At 41.4% G+C, this 14,800-nt stretch overlaps 1 protein-coding gene across 2 annotated transcripts in view; it reads left to right on the top strand.

The window, feature by feature from the left end:
• bcas3 (BCAS3 microtubule associated cell migration factor) overlaps positions 1 to 14,800 on the top strand; it is a 315,717-nt gene that overhangs the window by 198,131 nt on the left and 102,786 nt on the right. The window lies entirely within an intron of this gene.

The following is a 14,800-nucleotide window of genomic DNA, read 5'->3' as shown; positions in this document are numbered from 1 at the left end:
AGCTCTCGTTTCATTTCATATGGTTTCTTAATAAAAGACTAGACATAGTTAAGGCCAGAAATAGGGTGTGCTCTACCCAGCCCTGACCATCTGTGCTGTTTACTTTGAGCATGACATTAACACCCAGCGTACATATGTTAAGAGCCTTCTCTGAAAGTACAGTGTGCGGTTGAACCAGGGGATTTGTTCAAATTAGGCTCTTAAAGATCATGTAACATAAGTGGAAACAAATGTGGATGCCTCTGCCATGTTATTCTTCCGATGCTCTGCCAAAGCCCTGGGCTTGGAGACAGCTCGTGTCTCGGCAGTGGAGTCGAATCCAGCCGAGAACACGCAGAACACAGGATTTTTTTTCTCGTGCCGGCTGTTTGTTCCTCTTGAAGCTCGTTTTTATGAGACACCTAGGAGTGTTTAGAGAAGCCCGATTCTCGGGCCTTCATAATACAGCCTGTGTGTAGGAGTCCCAAGTTATGCCTAATGCGTAATGTCCATTGAGTTGCCTGTTATACATGGTAATGAATGGTGGTCAGAGAAACAGTGTCCTGTATCAAAGAGCTGAACTAACATGCCTTTCTCACGGAGCCAGAGAAGTGGCCCTTTGTCACGGCGGACGCCTGCTATTGACTCCCAGCGTCTCACAAAATATGCCCCATTGTTGGTGAAGGCCAACTCCGTTTACAACTCTGAAATGACAGCATTCCTGAAGTCAGCAACACCAGCCTCTTCTCTTATAACTTCCAAAAATGATGCCAATAAAATACTTTTAGAACTATTAGTTTTTAGTTTTGATTACTATTCTTATTCTTACCCACTCTCTTTTTGTGTAATTGTACTATTTTGATGTTTGTGTGTGTGCACGAGAAACTGGGACTGTTGTGGATGGCCACACTAATACGCTGAAACTAAAACTCAGTTCTGCTCATCATTAATTTTGTCTCTTTAAAAACTGCCATTGATAAGACGAAATATTAGAATTATTAGAGTTATTCTATTATTTATTTCTCAACACCTCCAACTTCAGTAAAAGGTAAGGAGAAAGGCAGTAGAGTGATTAGAACCCAGCTAGAACGTCTTTCTATGTGGAGTTTGCATGTTCTCCCTCACCCACACAGGCTTTCCTTCCCGGTATCCTCTGGGTGGTCAGTAAGACTAGAAAAGAGTGCTTGTGTCACATGGTAAGAGTCTCTCTTATTCTGTCTCTAACCGTAAAAGCAGGACAGCCAGGACACAGAAGTCTGCTCTTGACCCCCAAAACATATGAGGAAGTGAGGGTTTAAATTTCATTGCTTCTTAAAGTCTGGGGCATGTTGTGTTCAAGAACAGTGTAGCTCATATCTGTCTGCAACTCAGCAGACTAAACCCTCGGAGAGTGCAGGGGGCTTCTTTCTCTGTGAAAACGGTGGCAGTGAAAATGGTGCTCGAGTCCTTCTTAAAAGCCTTACCACCACCATCCAGTTCCCTTTCATGGCGCCGGTCGTGTTGGAATGTTTTTCATCAGAAAAGTCTATCTCTTTGGCTCCAGCGTGTGTCTGCGAGTAAGAGGGAGAAAAGTGAAGCTCAGAAAAGCATTTATTTATAGGTATCTGAAAGCTGCTGGGCCCTGAAACTCTGGGATGTATTATGACGTGCCTTTGGAAAAGCAAAAACAAAATCCCTTACAGCCAAAACGAGCTATTTTTATCACTTAGGTTAGCTCCCAATTGTGCTCCGTAAAAGCTGCGTTCTCACCCTACCCCTCTTGTCCACGCTAGCTTGTTGGTACAAATACTGTTTTAGGCTACCCAGAACCCATGCAGGTGTCCAGTGAAAGCTTATACGCCAGAAATCTCGTCGACCGCTAAGACGATATGGGGTTTAAGAGTGAGCGGCTCCAGGTCTTAGTGCCGTTTGCTGTTTTGTCATCAGAAATGTAGAGTATTTCTAGGCCCACGCCTGTCTTCAAATATTGTCTGAATTGAATCGCTAACTCTGGCGCTAACAACCTCAATGATGAAGTCAGCACCTCTCAACATCTTGCCTCTTAATGGAGTCTTCACTGCCTTTGTCCTTAAACATCCATTTCCATTAATTATTCAGAGGGAGAAAGGAAAACCGTTTGAGTGGGTAACACTGATCCAGTGTACTCAACCAATCTATGCAGTGTAAGTAATAAAATACCACACACTCAGACGACACAATAAAAGAGATTGAGACAGAGGAGATGCTTGTTAAAAATGTAAGTAGACGGAAGCTACCCGAAGACAACAGAAGGAGGAGGCGGCGGCGGCTCGGGAGTCAAAAGACACAGCAACAACATCTTAGTGTCTGGGTTAATCAGCGAAACAGGCCGATAGCAGCTGGTGTTTCACTGTATCCGCCCGGTCCACGGAGGGCTACTGTCTAAGCAGAAGCTGAGTTGATGTGATGCGCCCTCGGTGCAGTTGAGTGATACTAATTGGGATTAGCGCTGATTGCGCTAAAGTGACACGAGACATTCCAGGGCCCAGCCTTCCAGACTCCTCTCACTACACTGTCAAACTCTGCCGTATGTTTTCTTCTCGTCCTCGGGGCTTTGGGAAGATGCAGTGCACAGAAAGTACAAGCAAAATCAACCTGGAGAGTTTTTCTGGAATAAAAATCAAAGGACCAAAAGTGTCGTTCGACCGTTGCCCAGGCTTGAAAAGGTCACAGCGCACTTTTGAACTTTCACTTTGAATAAGGTTAGCTTTCCCTCCCTAGAATGGAAAAAGGGAGGGGTTGGAAATCCATAAGACATCCTGCAAAGATGTATCCACTCCAGCTCTGCTATCAGTCTCGGTTAGATCTTCATTGACAGGAGGCTTTTTCACCCCGAATTTGATAAACCCACCCAGCCAACCGGTGTGAAGAGAAGAGCTCGGAGAGAAGATGATTTTTTTTCCTCTGGATTTTGGAGGGGGGCTTTTCGAGGTATTAGATCCATGAACTGGGAGTGCTGTATTGAATATTTTATCGACTGTCTGCTTGCCCCGTGCTGACCTGCCTGACATGCTAAGTTCCTGGCTCGCTGGAGACGCCACGTCACTTCGCATCAGCCCAGCCACCCATGAGGCTCCCCTGCATTTCCTGTGAATAAACTCGCACACAGTGGGGGAGGAAGAGAGGCCAGGGCACAGGGGCACTGGGGCTGACATGAGGAGAAAACACACACATTCTTTCTCTAAAGAACAACACACAACCTTGGCTACAGTATGAACTCCCTTGGTCAGAGCCCGATGAATCCTCTGAAAGCATCCAGTGAATTGAAACGACCTGAAACCTCTATTTTAATTACAGCTTCACTGCTCATAAAGTTTGCTCCAACAAAGCGGTGCCGAGCTAGCTTAATTAGATGTGAGCACAACAAATAATCCCACAAGACTTTATATCTAAACCTGTCCATGTATTATCTCATTTGTGGTGCTTGTTAGTAGGAACTAACAGTCGTACCTAAATGAAACTGTTTTTCTGCTGGCTATAGTGGATATTAACATGATTTATATGAAAAAACTGAAGAAAATATCTTCCTTACCCTGTAATTATGAAGCATTTTACATAAAAGGTGACCAATCAGGGCCGCCATCTTTTTCGCATGACGTGCAAGTAACATTTGCACAACAGTAACAGGTTGAGAGTGACACAGTCTAGTGTGCATGGGGAGTTATGCTCTGAGGATGTGAGCGCACTCTCTCTCTCTCTCACCCACCATAGCCCTCATCTCCATCCCTCTGTCTCTGGCTCATTACTGGCAGTGGGGCTTCCTAATGTGTTAAAACTCAGTGGGGTGGAAACGTCAGCCAACGGACTTTGGTCCCCCAACGGTCTTTACTTATTCATGCAAGCACTTGCCTCTCCCCAGGACAGTGTAGCATTGACCCAGGAGGACAGCAGGGCTGAGAAGAAAATGACCCCGCACCAGGGTCACTCAGCATTTTAGGCCAATGAGTAGACGAACATCAGCTTCAGCGTAGCGTCGAACTCGGTCCTGTTCATGATGAAAATGTGCCAATCTCCTGCCCAACATCACATATTCTTCTTTAGTGCACCATAATGTGACTGCAAGGCAAATTCAAATAGATATTGCTAGACCAGGAATATAAACAAAGCAAGCACGATTCATTCATTACATCGTGTCATCGTTGCGTTTCTTAAGTCTGCAAGAAAGTGGTATATATCCAAATGCATTTATTCATTTTAAATGTCACCATTTTTTTTCAGTAGTTTTGGTTAGCATCCTATAAAGCTGCAAAAACTCCCGACTGTCAGCTTTAATATTACATCAGCTTAGTTTGATCATGTAACTATACTTTGCATATTAGTTTGTGAAAAGAATTAGAAAACTAAACATTGTGCTCTATATTTAAACTAGTTCAGGTTTGTGCAGTAATTAATGTCACTACTGTAATTGCAATTGTAGTTATTTTCCATGTTTTTGATGACCCACTGTTTATCTTCACTCCTACCTTGAAGTAAGCAAACGGATGAAGATTGGAATGAAAACTAAAACATTTGTATGGTACACTTCCCAACCAGGCAAGCATCTGTTCAGGATCGCCATCTCTGAGGTTCAAGATTCAAGGTCTTTATTGTCACTACAACAATATACACAGTATACAGGTGGATTATAAGAATATAAGAAATACATCTCCAAGAGATATAAAACTAGAAATTACAAATAAATAATAACTTGCTAAATTTGGCTAAAATACAGAGCTAAAAAGGTACTGTTACTAACTATATCTATGTACAATACACAAAGACAGGACAGAGACAGTACAAAGTGGATTGTGCTGTAGGTACTGAATACCAGGTTCAAGTTATGAGTCAGGATATTGTAGACAAAACAGGACAAAGACATGTGCAAGATTATGTAGATGTGTTCAAAACTGAGGTGTGCAAATAAGCATATTGTTCCCAGGTCCAGTTTGGGAACAGTATGCTTATTTGCACACCTCAGGTTACATGTGTCATTGTAGATAGGCTTACAATACATGGTTAAATCTGAGTTGTCAGAAGCCCTGCCCAAAAATAGTCCAAGTGCTGGCCTAGTCGTGACACCTCCTATTCATCTATTTACTATTTAATATCTCTATCTCGTCACATCTCTAATTTACACTTCTCAGTCCCACTTGCAGATTGTCAACCATTCCAGTCGTTCCTCCCATGTCTTCCTTTACTCCTTTCCGTAACCCTGCCTTCCTCTCTTCCCTCTCCCACCATGCCCATCACACAGTCATCCCAGAACATTTAGAGAAACCCTCCAAACTTGTTTGTTTGCCTTTCTGTCATCGTCATTTGCCAAAACCCCCAACCGCCGAGCCCCTGACACGATGTTTTACAGTTGGCCCTTCAAAGAACTTGTGGACCTTCAAAATGAAGTTGGCTGTCAGCGTTTTCCCGCACATCAGCAGCCACAGAGAATGTGATTTACCAAGCAGGGTGTGTTCCTCTGCTTGCTAATGCGATGGTTTTGACAGTGTTGTGGTTAAGTTGTCTGAGCTTGGTTCTGGGGAGGTTCAGCTACCATAAATCAGAGTTAAGCATGACTAAACATTACATTTCACTTTAGAATAGCTTAGAACAATACAGCAGCTTTCAGAGAATCTGTGCACATCATCAGAGCATAGATTGATAGATCACATGTGGGGTTTTTGTGGTAAGAAAATATAGTTTTCTCCAAAATCTGCACCTTTATAAAGATCAGATGTAGTCTAATGGAGTAATGTCATTCCTTCTGTACCTGTACTCACTGTTGTAGCTATGCTCAAGAACCTTCATCACATAAATAGTAGATGAAACTGAGTGGCACTGACTGACACTCACTCACGGTAACCTGACTGTAGACCAGCAACAATGAAATAGGGCTTGGAGATATTTTTTATCTCCATATGAATAATTAAATAACTTACTTAACCTTGGTTCCTTTTCTTTGTATTATCAGTATTCAGCATGTACAGATAGTATGTCTGCTATGTGATTATTGTACCTCATTGGTTATTTAAGATTTTGTATTTTTTATGCACTTTTTGCAGAGCAGAGAGCGGTGTATTAGGAAAGAAGCTTTGACACAGGTGTGTGTTGTAGAGAAAAGGGATAAAAACGCTGTCCTTATGCTCCTGATAAGATCTCAATGTGATTATACTAAAGGCAGAAACACTTTTATAGCATTACAGTTATTTCAAATCTTTCCCGTATAGTGTTAAATCATTGCCAGAAGCGTATGTCTTCATTCATGTGTCTAAGTCTTAACAGCTTACCCAGTTCAGCTGGGTAAGCTAAAGTGGTGCCTATCCCAACTGTCACAGGGCAAAAGACGAGGTAGAGCTGAGACATGTCGTGAGTTGTGAGTCTATCAATCACCTACGACCAATTTGAAATCAACATTTAACCCAACAAGCAGGTCTTTGAGGTGTGGGAGAAAGCCTGAGAGAACCCACACAGGCACATAAAACACCACAGTGGGTGTGGAATTGAACCCAGGACTTTATTGCTTTGAAGTCACAGTGCTAATCACTGCAGCACTGTTACACCCAACAAACACCTTCATGCCATAAATAAACATCTTTAACTCTTCACTAAACCAGAAATCTGATCTTTTGATCCACATAAACTCGGTACAGAAGCCCAGCTCACCATCCCAGTGTGGCCAGTAAACAAGGGCTCACTTTCCCAATTAAGATCTGGTAATATCTCTATGCCATGAAGAAGACATGCCTACATCATCGACTGTGACACTGGAACAAAGCGGTTTTAGTGCAGCAGTGGATTTGTGACACATTTGGGATCATTTCCCATTTTTTTCCAGAGGAAGCAGAATTAAACTTTCATGTTTTTGTAATATCATCATTCCCTCTTTGTTCCCTAAATACTTCCCCTCAGCAAGTCCCCGTATCATCTCCACTGCCTTACAACTGCTCACCCACACCACTGGCCCTGCCATGCTGCACAATAAATGCCTCTCACAACTGTTGCAGCACCCTGTCCTCTAAGTGCCCTCACTCCACAGAGGAGTCCCCAACAGCAGCACCATAAGTGTTGTCAGCGATCACCATGAGCTTTATAATAACAGCGCTGCACTGTAGCAGCGACACAAGACACCATCACGATTTACTGTTTTTAACTGACTCCTGCTTGTTTATCTGGAGAACAAATCCACAGAAGATACGATGTGAAAAAGTGTTTGTCAATTTCTTCTGTTTTTGTTTTTTTTTTCCATATTTGTCAAAGTTAAATCATAAAACAAATGTTAATGTCAGACAAAGATAACCAGAGTAAATACAAAATGCAGTTTTTAAATCATAATTTAACCGATTAACCCCATTTCTTTTAAAACGTTGAGTTCAGTTTCACTGGCTACATCCAGGTTTTATATCACCTAAATAGAAACTGAGTGAACCAAGATGGGAACCACCATTCACAAATAGAGAAATCTTCCTGTGAGTAACCAACTTAATAGAAAAGAAAAAGATCTGTTTCAGGCACTGTTAAGAACATATAACATGTTCATATTGTGTTAAATAGGCAACAGGAAGTATGTGTGAATGTCACAGAGGATTAAATTATGGCTTTGGGCACATATACAAAAACTAGGAGGCTGGAGAATTCTTAAAAATACAATGCCTCATTATTCCACATACTCTAAATCTGCATGTGTAGTAAAATATATTATTTCCTAACCAGCAAATGGTTATTATAGCCAACCCCCACCCTGTTCCCTAAAGTTGCCGTCATTGGAGGAAATATTAAACTTTAATAAATATTATAGTTTTGATCTAGAAGTATTAAAAAGATGTATTATTGATCTGCAGATATCAAAAATAATAACAAATAATTGATGCCTTTGAATTCACCACTTTATATCTAAAAAGTTCTGCTCTGTGCTACACAGTGATTCAAAGTGTAGCATGCACTTTTCTATAAGCAACAGAAAAGTAAGTAAACTGCTGTTTTGCAGTGTTTGTTAAAGGATTAAATCCACTAATCTGGCAGAAAATATATAGTGTAGCATAAACAGATGTGTAGCAGCAGACTTGTATAATGAGTATCTCAAGTTGCTCAGCTCCATACGATCCCATTAGAATTTAAAGTCTCTGTTTTTCTGTCTGTAACACCATTTCCCTTCTTGCTAATTGCACTCACAGCCATTGCAGCACTTCCTCCTCTAGCCTGTGATCTAAAGCACTCCGTCCTTCCCATGACCACAACACATTTCCATACAGTCACGCTACAGGTCAACAAGCTTGGACAAACATCATTTCCCACTCAAGAGGTGTTCTTTCCAAGCTGCCGCCGAACCGCTACCACCCCAGGGTGTCAGAAAGCCATTAAAAGCCAGTCTCCTAAAACAGTTTCTTAGCTCACCCAGCTTGCTTCTTCTCTCAGGCCATATTAAATAAATAAAGCCAGCGGCACTCTCTGAGTCTGGGCGAGAGAGATTGTGCAAAGTGTGGGGCAGCAGCGAGACGGCGTGAGAGGGTCACTCTTATATGTTGCTAAAACGCTCCAAATGTAATTCAGCCTCAGGTCAGAACTTTAAAAGTGTTGCAGTGCGTTCTCCCGAGTTTGTATGTTGGCACCGAATGTGTCTGAGTGTGTAAAAGGGGACAGTTTTTAAAAGGTTTGGAGGAGTGAAGGTCAGGTGATGGAGAAAGCATTAACAGAAAACCTCTCTGCTCCCTCTCCCTCCTGCTCTTCCTCTCTGCTGCCCATGAAAGTTTGATGTTGGAATTAGGTTGTTGACTCATCTCGCACCTCTGTGCTTATAGTATTGACAGGCTGCCAGCGGACTGCTGGGCGGGCTGAGATAGCCACTGAGTGTCTATTCCCTCCCTCACTGTCTCACTTCCTCTCTTTTTTCACTCTCCTTTTGCTTCGGCATCAGCCAACAGCATCAGAAGTGTTTTAACAGAGCTTTAATGGTTCCAGCCCCAAACCTCACCTCCAGCACACACTCACTCTCCCTCGCTCTAAAACACACACACACACACACACACACACACACACACACACACACACCATGGGTTGGAAATAGCTTGCTGGTAGAGAAAAAGTGTTGAACAGAAAAAAAGAGAGCTCGTTGTGCTGATGGAGGATGACATGCCCTCCTTTTCTCACCCCCAGCTCTCCTAGCTCCCATCTTCCATATTTCTGCACACGGGCTCACGTGACCAGACTGCCTTGATTTATTGTTTGATTTACTTCTTGTTTCTCCTGCTCTTTAAAGTGGTTCATCTAATGTAGCTAAGGACACTCTGACTGTGTGTACCTTTTATTTTACGTGGCTACACGCTTTATTGGATACATGGACATACCGTGAATTACCGAAGAAATAAACGTGGAGATTTTTTCCGTTTGGTTTGTTTTGCTGTTCCATTTGCTAAACTGTTCAGCCGTCATCTGACCTGGTTTAAAGATGTATGAAATGTTATTTTTTTCTTTTGCTTATTTTACCCTCATTTGTTTGTTAATTTATAAGTAATCTAAGACCAGTTTTTCACTTTCTGAGCTGGTTTAAAGCCACAGACATTTTTGGACAGGATTCATTGGGTCCATATTCATCCTGTTGCTCTGTAGGTTCACATGTCTGCAGAGACTTACCATATTAAAGGGGATGATGTGCAGTTGTTCACAACAAGTGACACAAAATGATTCAGGGCAAGTTTAAACGTCATCAGCCTGGTGTTCACAGAAGTAAGTGGGAGATGAACGTGTAGCCACAGATCAGCATTTACATCCTGTCACACAGTTCGTTAACATTACCTTAATCCCTTTTGGACTTTAGCTCTGCTGAAACCACCAGAAACTTTTTCATCTGTACATTCAGCTCTGGGCCCTTTGGTTGAACCTAAAGACGAGTTCTTTTTAAATGTTTTTTATGTAAGATTGTATTTATGTATGTCATCACACTTACATTCATGTCATATGCATTGTCTGCGGTTAACAAATCTTTAAGCTCAGTCTAGTATCAGAGATGCACTTCTATTACTTTGTTTTTCAGCTGGTCAAATAAGCCCATCATGGTCCCAAGTTTCCTCCACCTCTGATCTGATAGATAAGACATAGTTTGGTTCATATAATTATTCCTGGAGAAAACTTCTCTTTTTGCAGTAACATAGTAATATAATACTTGTAGTATAAACTAGGAGGATTTTCCTCTCCGGTGTGAGGCGTATTTGAGCGGAAACTCCAGAACCGCTGTTCCTTTTGAATGTTTTGCCATAAAAATAGTCACATTTAGTGCGGCCACATTTTGTCATCTTTTGATGAGGTCTCATCCTGACTCATTCTTTCCTTTTGTCTGTTTTTCCCTCTGTTGTTCACAGCCTCTTACCTCCCCGTCTCCTTTACTACGGCCCCTCCACCCTTAACCCCCAACCCTTTCCTTCAGCTTCGAGTGTGTGTGTGTTGAAGGGCTTAGCCGTGATGAGACCCGTGCTAGGCCCAGCCAGAGGCAACGCTCATTAGCAGAATTTAGCCACACAGACGCTGAATGGGACGGCTTGTTGACATACACAATGGGATCAACCCCCTCACACTTGCACAACACACACATAACCAAATCGTGGCTCCAGCCTGACGCGTCATGCCCCCCTCTCTTACCCTCCTCAAGCTTGTGTGGATGTGTGCTAGAACCACCCATCCAGAGAGCTCATCTGATGCCCTCTTTCCCTCACCTTATGCTGTCTCACTCAAAGTTACATATCTCATACATCCTGAATATACATTTATATTCTGACTACATGCAGCAACAAATGCACATTAGTCACATTTTTACATGGATGCAGCCACATTTTAGAGTACAATGCATCTATTGTGTGTTTGTGGCAACAACCAACTGTCCCTCACAGATTTTAGTACCTACATTGAAATGATCTCTTAAAGGGTTAGAGCATCCTCTAACTACTTACATCCCCACCCCTGATTTCATCAACACACACATACACACACACACATGGTAATAGAATAAGCAATCCTAATACACAGTAAACTGACCAGTTAGTGCTAATAGGTTCTTTCACTTTGGCCTGGTTTAGCTGTCACATGGCAGTAGGACAAGGCTCCGTCTTATGGTCTCATCCACCCTGCCGGATGGGACATATCAGCTCCAATTTGGCCCATCGCCGCCTTTAAGAAAATTCATCAGGCCCTCGTTAGGAATGAAAGCACTCAGTGTACCAGGAGCCGAGGCAGATGGGAGATTAGTTCAGGCTCCCACGGACAGGGAATATAGAAGGAGGAGTTCTGTGTTTGTGTGAGCCGAGATGGAGAAAATGAGGGAACATAAGACTCTTAAGTTTTTGTGTGTGTGTGCGTCTTTCTAAGGAGTCTGTGTTCTTGTGTGTTGAAGGTACACGATATATTCCTCTAAAGGGAAAAGAAACCGCCAAGAGAACAAAATTCAGATATTTCAGAATAAGAATAGGGTAAGATTGCTACACTCGGTCATTTTTAGCCAAATGCTGGAGCCTCCACATTTCTTCACACAGCTGACCCCTGTGACTGCCTGCCACTGCTTTGAATTGTCACACAACTGCACGCGTTGCATTGTGGGAAACATCTGCAATGGGATGCAGCCATTTTCTTTATCAGTTCATCTTTAAATTATGACCAGATAATCCTAAAGTCAGTCGTTCCACCTTTTATTAGTAAACCATTTTAAATCTCAACATTTATGAGCTGTTTGGGGTTTTTTTTTCTTTTTGTTCTGTTCTCAAAAAAACAGGGTACCTTACTCTATCATTAGAGGCACAATGGCTTCTCGCACCTTCCACAGCTACTGCTGTTATAGTGGGGGGATTTAAATTTGTACCTTTGTGATTTGTAACTCACAGAGACCAGTCTTGAACCTCATCTAACGATTTCGTTGGACTCTAAAAAGTGCAAATGCAGTAAGAAACGTCCAAGTGACGACCTGTTTTCCTCTCAGTTGAAAAATCTCTTGTCAGTTTTGTTGTCTAGAGTTGAAAGTTTTAGTGCAGTTTCCTGTACCAGTTATACTTTTATCAGTTTTAAAACAATGTGAAAAATATAAAAATATATAAAAAGTTTGTTTTCGTTTTGTTTTTTTTCTAGTTTAGTAGTTTCATAACCCAGTTAAAATACTTATGGTACATCCTTGTTGCTTAAACTAATGTGGAACTCAAAGCTCTGCAACATTAATTTTGAATTTAGAAAAACCAGTGGAAATATAAGTAAATCGTATCATTTATTAGAGTATTTGTTTGGTTTTTTTCAACATCTGTCACAATGTCCAAAAACGCATCTCTCACTCACAGATATGTCAGGATCTACAAGTTATACCTGTCAATACTCAGCATAGTTACCCAACAACAGATTCAGTGTTTATACGTGATATTCTTGGTTCTCCAAAGTCTGAACTTATCATTCATTGAAACTGAATTACAATAACTATCTAAGAGATAGTTTCTGTTTTTTGTCTGACCCCCCCTCCCCCAAAAAGAGAAAAAAACAAGGAAAAAAGTACAAAAAAGAAAATCCCCATCTTTGTAAAGCACAAGACCAAAGTATAAAAAACCCGTTCTGCCAGTGACAAGCTTGGTGCACAGGAACACTATGTAATCAGGGCCTCTGGCACACCACAGTAGCCTTTTTTCACTTTGACCACAGATGTTATTTTTGCTCTCTGAGTTTTGATCACCACTGTTTCTTATTTCACTAGGTTCAGTTACTTCTGTAACCTTTGTGTGCACTCATTGGTGTGGAATGTCAGTAAACAAATATAGAGCAAAGCTGCAGAAAGTTGACATTGTTAGTCCATGTCTTCATGATGTATACATGTGCTTAGCTTTGAGTGAAAAACTTTGTTTTTTCAATGATGTTAACAGAACTAAACTGACTATATCAGATGCCTGATGTGTGAAAGAGAGTCAGTAATGGTAATGTGAGATCATCGTATTAATGGAAAGGAGTGCATCTTATGTTGAATAAGATGGCGAAAGCAGCATAATTACTTCCATTTCTATGAAGTTGTACACCGCAGGCTGCTGATAGCTTACAGTAAATGAAAACATTGGCAGCGTGTCATGATTAATAATCTTACTCACCAGTTTCATTAAATGTTTTTGTCAGACTTTGTGGCTTTTGTGGATTCAAGCCAGTACACAGAAGGTGTATTCTACCCTGCTTCCATCCTATTTGCTGAAAATATATGTTACAATCAACTTTTTATTATTCAAATTGCTGTAGTTTCTATGATTGCCTTGGTTACTTGACACTGTGATAGTGTGCTGTTGAATCATAAACTGCATGTTGGGGCTGATATCCATATGTACCTTCCTCCGCCTTACTGCTGCCATCATTCCTCTGCAGGATACACAGATTATAGTACTTTTGGAAGCATGTAGCTTTATCTTTTTTAGGAGTTGAATTGCCTCGCTATGATCTGACAGATACTAGCCTGAAGGTTTAAGAGCAGGATATACATTGATCAGCCATATCACCAAACTGGCCCTATCTACCATTATGTAGGTTGACCAGTCAAGGAATTGATAAGGGTCTTCCAGAGATGGTGTTATTGGGACATTTGCAGTGCACCCTTTGGATACATGGAGCGTCTATAAATTGGGCCTGTTTCAGTGCATTCTGTGGACGCCCTGTGGGTAGAACTGTGGTGGAGTAGTTAATAGAGGGAAGGTTTTGTGAATCTCCTGGTAAGCTGGATCTATTCAGTTTGTGGTTTGCATGTTCTCTCGAAGTCTATGTGATTTTCCTCCACATACTCTGGCTTTCTTTCACAGTTCAAACATGCATGTAAGGTTAACTGTTTTTTCCTAATTGGCGCTGGATGCGAGATAAAGTGCAAGTACTGTATGAATCCATGCATAACTATGGCTTGTAGTCTAAAGTTATTTGAGTAGTCAGTAGAACTAAAAAAGTTCATTTGTACCTCTGTTTTCAGATAAAGACTAAACCAAAACCTTGGGTTCATTCTCATTTCTATTAGAGAGCAAATGGTGCACATTTGTAGTCAAAGGTGTAGCAACTTTTGTTGGTTATAACACGTCCATTCATCTGTACTGTTTATCTGTTCTCTGAAGACAAGCGATTGAAGGGTTTTGAATAGCACATAATGACATACTAAACATGGCGTCACATTGCACTCTCAATAATAATGTGCCTTTCAAATGCAACAAAATAACAAAGTTTGTGAATCTTGTTAGATTTTTTTTCCGTAAAAAGGATGTGTGTATTCGTAGGTGTACCTGATTGTGTAGACGCTGATCCCTCACTGAGTGGAATGTCATTGGACGTGTGCCCCAGTGTTATCTTTACTTGGTGCCACACACAACAGTGATATTGCCTCCTCTTTCTTTCTCCCTCTCTCCTCTATCTATCACATTCCTCCCTTTGATCAATGCCATGGGCACATGTGGTTGGAGCCAGTGTGGTTGGATGTGTGTTTGCGAGTGTGCGACTGAGATTATGGCTGTTATCATACTGTGTGTTTGTGCGGCAAGTTTGTGTGTGTACATATGAGATTGTGGTGCTTTGATCTCCCATGCAGTGTTGTCTTTGAACTAAAGAACTGTGTATGACAGAGGCTGGTGTCAAAGCAGCGAGGGCCTTTAGCTGATAAGGCAGAACTCCCTGAAGCCACGTTGAGCTCAGTAAAGCTGAAGCTCTACAGTGGCACAAGTCTAACTGGCCAAACAATCATTTTTTAAGTGAGATAATCTTGCATCCTAATTTAACTGGACGATTTTTTTAAACTAATGTTTACTCAATTAAGATGATAAATACAATTTGAAACAGTGTAGATGAAAAGAAGGAATATGTAGTGTAC

This window comes from Oreochromis niloticus, linkage group LG14, assembly GCF_001858045.2.
Source record: "Oreochromis niloticus isolate F11D_XX linkage group LG14, O_niloticus_UMD_NMBU, whole genome shotgun sequence".
NCBI classification, from domain to species: Eukaryota; Metazoa; Chordata; class Actinopteri; order Cichliformes; family Cichlidae; genus Oreochromis; species Oreochromis niloticus.
The sequence above is the reverse complement of the archived record's forward strand: the minus strand, read 5'-3'. Positions and strand labels throughout refer to the sequence as shown.